The following is a 6,582-nucleotide window of genomic DNA, read 5'->3' as shown; positions in this document are numbered from 1 at the left end:
AAGTAGTTACAGCCTAAGGGTTGTCAAAAATAGCATATTACCTCCTCACCAGTGACTCCTTTCACTGAGCTATGATGGCTGGAAGGAAGGCCAGGATTGAAAAGAAGGACCGAGAGACTTGCACCTGTTATCTAGCAACAGGCTGTTTTCTTTTTCCTCTGTAGTCGTGATTACCCAGGGCTCCTCCATGGAGTTGATAGTCCTGCTAGAAGGAGAAGGCAGAGTATGCCTCAGGTTAATTTCACGTTTGATCTTTATAATTTCCTCCCTTTTATGATCTTTGGGCTTGATGTGTTCTTCTTTTTCTAGAAGTTTGAGATTTAACATTATGTTTTTATTGGAGTTCATTCTGTTTTCCTGATATGAGAATTCACTGCTATAATTTTCCTCTTAGGATTGCTTTCATTGCATTCCATAAGTTGTGGTTTTCTTCTTTAATTTCATCTGTGACCCTTTGGCTGTTCATTAGTGTATTGTTTAATTTCCATGTTTCTATGGAGTTATTGTGGTTTCTTTTTTTCACTGATTTCCAGCTTCATTGCACTATGATCAGATAATATGCATGGGATAATTTCCATTCCTTTGAATTTACTTAAGCATGTTCTATGGTCTAGTATGTGGTATTTTGGGGAATGTGCAATGCACAGCTGAGAAGAATGTGTATTCTGATGCTGTGGGGTGAAACACCCTGTAGACATTTACTAAGTCTATTTGGTCACAGATTTTTAGTCAGTTCTGATATTTCTTCACTGATTTTTTTGTATGAATGATTTATCTGTGACAGTGGGGTATTAAGTTTATTAATTACAAATGTGTTTGTGCTTATTCAATTTTTCTTTTTTATTTTAAAGAGAAAAAATTAACTAAAAAATAGTAATGGAGACAAAAATGAAAGCAACATAGAAACAACAAAAACAATACATGACCTCAAAACAAAATGATAGAAATTAACAACAGTTGCTACACTACACACTATTGTCCTCAATGAAGCTACTCAGTCCACCAGATGTAAGAATGCAAGACTGATGAAACAATCAAAGACAATAACAAGTAATAATAATAAAACACTCTGGAAATGATACAGAGCTTCACCATACTCCTACAAGATGGTAGGAGTTCAACAATGGTTCTCATACTGCATATTGTTGTTTTCAAATCAGTTATTCTAATTACCAGATTGAAGCATCAAAATTGGTCAAGAAGAAAGAAAATTTTAAGCATTGACTGTTCCTTTCAATAAACCACAAACAGCAATACACTTATCCCAGCTATCCTTGTATATACCTATAAATTTTGATTTTAATTTTAAAGAGAAAAGAAAAAAATAACAGAAACAAATACATAAACAGCATAAAAATAACAAAAATGATACAGAATTTCAAAACAAAGTGATAGGATATGAACAATGGTGGTTATATTACACAATGCTTTCTTTAAAGTTGTTGCTCAGATAACCAGACACAGGTGTGCAAGATTGATCAAACAATTACACATCAATTGTTCCTTTCAAGAAACCAATAGAAAACAGCAATACAATCATCCTTGCTATCTTGTGTATGCGCATACTTATTTTTTCTCTTTCTTCTTCTTTCTTTTTCCTGTCCCCTCCTTCATCCCAGTTTCTCCTTCCTATTTGAGCACTTTCTTTCCCTTTTATGTCCCTTAAAATTTGTTTCATATATTTGGGTACATCTGTATTTGGTGCTTATACATTCATCATTGTTATGTGTTCTTCTTGGAGTTTTCTTTTAACAAATATGTAGGGACCTTTTTTATCTCTTTTGATCGTTCTTGGCTTGAAGTTCATGTTGTCTGCAAATAGAATAGCTACCCTTGCTTTTTTCTGTTTCCTGTGGCATTAAATATTATTTTCCACCCATTGATTTTTAGTCTATGAATTTCTTTTTCACTTAAATGTGTTTCCTACATAGAGCATATTATTGGATCTTGTTTTGTGATCCATTCTGCCAGTCTGTTTGTTTTGACTGGTGAATTGGAACCATTTACATTGATGGTTATAACTCATATGCATTCCTGCTGTTAGTTCCCTGTTTTTCTCCCCTGTTGAATTGCTTGCCCAGCCTAGTGGCGTTTTTCTATTGGTGTTTTTTGAATTGTGGGTTTCGTTATCTTTTTCTAGAATATCTTTCAGAACACTTGGTAGAGGTTGTTTGGTAGTCATAAATTTCTTCCGTTCTTAGTGAAGGAAATATCTTAATTTTTCATTAATTCTGAAAGATAGTTTTGCAGGGTATATCAATCTGTGTTGCAGGTTGTTTTCTTTCAAGACTTGAAATGTTTCACTCCAAGCTCTCCTTGATTTAAGGGTTTGTGTTCAGAAGTCTGCTGTGACTCTGATGGGCTTTCCTTTATACGTGATTTGCTTCTTTTTTCTAACATCATTTAATATTTTGCTCTTTTGTTGAATTTCTGGAATCTTGACTATTATGTGCCTTGCTGTAGATTTATTGTGATCATGGCTATTTGGAGTTCTACATACCTCATTTACTGTACATCAAATTCTTTTCCCATGCTTGGGAAGTTTTCTGCCATTACTTCTGTGAACAGGTTTTTTATGTAATTTGTGCTGACTCCTGCTTTTTCACTGACTCCAATCTGTCTTATGTTGTTTTTCTTTGCACGATCTTTCAGCTCTTGGATTTTTATAGTCCTTTACTATTTTTAAGAGATCTTTGTTTTTGTGAACGCTAACCATGATCCAGTCCTTTGGGTCTGTTTTCATTTTCATTCAGAGGGTTTTTCAAACTTTCATGGAAGTTTTAATTTTGTAGATATGTGTTTGAATCTGTTTCATGGATTCCATTTCTTTCCTATGTTGGGAATTTATGGTTGCCATCATTTTCTTATGCTCCTCATTTTAAAAATCTATGTCTACTCTAGATTTACTGAACAACTTCTTCATTATGGTCATCAGGTCTTTTTTTACCTGACATATTTCTTCTTCTAGGATTTCCTCTATATTCTCATATATCTGGGCTTTTTTTTTCTTTACTTCTGTACTATCATTCCAGAGAATTCAGGTGTGTGGTTTCCTCTATCTATTTGTCCCCTGAATGTGGTGGGAGGTGGGAGGTGGGAGGTCTGGTGGGAGGTCTGGGGTTGCCTTTTGTTTCTGTGTCTTGTCGTTTTCTAATTTTATTTTTTTTTTGGCTTTCTGTGTTGATGTTTGTAAATTTCTTATAATAAATAGCTTTATCACTAGTATTGAGGCTTCTGTAGGAAATATCTGTTCATCAAAGTTGTCTTCTATGTGTAAGTAGTTCTTGGTCTTTGTGTCTTTCCTAAGATCCTATCTTCCTAATTCATCAAGGATGAGATATTTGGCTCAGCACCCAGTCCTTTAGTGTTGGACTATGATGATGGTTATAGAGTGGGAGGGGTTGTGCTGTTCTACTCACTACCTTCACTGAAGCTGCTGCTGCTGCACCACCACTGCCACAGTTGCTAACCTTACTGACACAGAGACTGCAAAGGCAGGTCCTGCTTCAATCTTCCCATGGTTGTTTAAATCCCATGCATCTGCACCCCTCTTTCAAGCTACTGGTTGCATGTGGGGCAGGAAGTGTTGTGGACAACCTTTACTGAGGTCCCTAACCTTGCTGTTGCTAGGAGAGGGTGCACAACCAAAAAAAAAGCTGGCCACCCACTGGGAAGCAGTGCTGGTACAATTTGCTGTGTGGAGGAAAGAAAAAGAAACAAAAGGCCTTATATCCCAAGCCTATCCTGTTTGGCTTGAGTTAGCCACACTTTTACAGTCCTTCAGTTTCTTGGAGACTTCACCATATGGTAAATTTTCCTTGGCGTGCAGGTGGCAAGCAACTTTTTTGTTTCATTTTATATGATCTTTCTCTGATGTTCAAATTAAACATATATAATAATTTCTCTTTGTAGCTTTTATTCTTTTTTATGTGATACTGTCTGTATAATATTTGGGTCATTTTTTCAGATTTACGCATTTATTTTATATTCTGTGTCTAACCATTTCAGTAAGTGGTGTTCACTGGATGGTAAAACTTTATTTCTCTCCATCTTTAAGGTAAGTTTCCCTGTGTGTTTGATGGTTTTTGACTGTTTAATCATATTTTCTTGATATGTGTGAATATGGAAGACTTACTGCTTTTTGTAAGAGAAAGATTATCATTTGATTCTGCCAGGTTTCAGAAGCCAAACCTGAACCACGAAACATTTTGCAGAGCTCCAAGCATCCCACTGCTCAAGATAAAGTGACAGTAATTAATAAATACATAATCTCAGTAGATTAAAGGAATATTTTGCTTCTATTATAAAAACATGCAAAATATTTTATTTTTGGTATAATATAAAATATGAATAAATTTAAATGTTTATTGGGTGTACATGTTTATACAACAATATTTGATATTTGTTTAGATGATATCTCAATCATCCTCTGTTTTTATGGAACAACTTATGGATTGACAGTATATGTTGTTCTTGCCTTGAGTTCTGAGCCATCTGGAATGCTGCCAGTCACCCAGAGAGAAACGAAGAGATCTGGCAAACTCTACACTATTTCTTACAGCTTTTCTCTAAAGATCATATAAATCATTTCACATGTCACTGCCCAGTCCAAAGAAGTTTCCATAGGTGTGTTTAATAACATCTTCCTTTCACTATTTCCTGATTTTGTTAGGTTTAGCATTTATTGTGTTTCTGACATATACATTCAATTTCATAACTAATTTTTCTATCATTCCCATCTTAGCTTTGTATATGAATGGATCTACTTTTTACTACTAGTCCTTTTCAAATGTGACTAATTGAAATACTAATTTTGTTTAATCTTTTTCTTCTGTCAGTTCACAATAAAATTGTTAGGAAAGTCTCTTGGACTAAAGTCCTTGATTTCTCACATATTGATGAATTTATTTTTCTGATAGCAAAATGTCAACTTGAATGAACGTAAAAAGTTTTGAGTCACACTTCAAATCTCAAGGGCTTTAAAAACATCATTTTATTCTTTGGCAGGATATGATTATGTGCAAGAGTCATTCACATTTTTCTCCTTTATATGATTTTCCCTGAGTTCTCATAGCATATTTTATTTTTTAACCAATTCAAATTTAATTTTATTTACATTATGTCATAAAATATTTTGTTTTAATAAGTCTGAGATATAAAAAAGATTGACAATCTTTACACAGAGATATAAAAAAGGTTGACAACCTTTATATCTCCTACCAAGCTCATCTCTCTGAGCTTGTTTTTCTTCTTTTTTTGTACAAACATTTATTAAATTATGACAGCTATTATATATGCATAATGAATTAAGTTCATAAATGTGAATATACTATATGCATGCAGCATATAGATTTATTTATTTATTTATTTATTTATTTATTTATTGGTGCCAGGAATCGAACTCAGGACCTTGCACTTGCTAGACAGGCACTTGAGCTGCTGAGCTATATCCCCTGCCCTAGCATATAGATTTAGAAACTGGTCAGTACCAGTATTCTTGAAATCCCTGCATACTTTCTTCCACTCACTCCTTTTTTGAAGAGTCACCATTATTCTGACTCACAAAAGTTGAAATAATTTTGCCTATTTTTTCCAAAAACTCAAAAAGCAAGCTCTTTGACAAAGTAAAAGACACAGATGAAATGTAGCATTAAATTTATTTTTTATGATACAAACATTGTATATAGATAATGCAGTAGCAAATGAAAAGAAGCATGTGTTTTTCAGTAATATATGAATTAAATTTTCTGAGCCATATGAAAGGAGAAGAAACTTCCCTACCTGTTGGTGTCAATGATTATGTTGATGTCAAAAGGATCATTGATTTTTGATTCATTGTTTTATTTCATATACCTTATTACTACCTTACCTTAGGCCAGTGATGAGAAGCCTTCTTAAGCAAAGACATTTTGGAAAACATATTTCAATAATTTGTCATATAAAAAACCAGAAATAGCAATAATTGTATAAAACCAATGTAATCAGTATGGAGATCATTAAAGAGAAAATTACCAGCATACCAGGAATCTCTTTTCAGTATCCTGACTTTTGAAATCTGAGTATCTTTCCTGTTCTTATACACGGTATAAATGACATATGCTATTTATTTTTTCATTGCTTCTTTCACTCAACATTATGCATTTAGTGCGTTGTATCCATGGGTTCCACATCTATGTCTTCAACTTATTGCAAATCAAAAGTTGTTTGAGAAAAAACTTGTGTCCCTGATGAGCATGTATAGATATTTTCCCTTCATTATTCCCTAAACAATACTACCTAACAATATTTACGCAGCATTTCCATTTCATTATGTACTGCAAGTAATGGGGAGATTATTTAAAACATACAGAAGAATACTGTAGGTTACATGCAGGTACCATGCCATTTTAAATAAAGAACCTGAACATTCTCAGATTTTGGTGTCTGGTAGAGGATCTAGGGAAGTCACCCTCAGACACCACAGCATAATTATATTTGTGAGATTCATTTTTATTATTCTGGCTAGTTTTCTGATTTTGCCCATTTCTGTATCATATCCCATTGTGTAGCTAAACCATCATTTACCTGTGTATTCAACTCAAT

This window comes from Chinchilla lanigera, unplaced genomic scaffold, assembly GCF_000276665.1.
Source record: "Chinchilla lanigera isolate Chin_1 unplaced genomic scaffold, ChiLan1.0 scaffold00005, whole genome shotgun sequence".
In the NCBI taxonomy this organism is placed as follows: domain Eukaryota; kingdom Metazoa; phylum Chordata; class Mammalia; order Rodentia; family Chinchillidae; genus Chinchilla; species Chinchilla lanigera.
Note: the sequence above shows the minus strand (reverse complement) of the source record.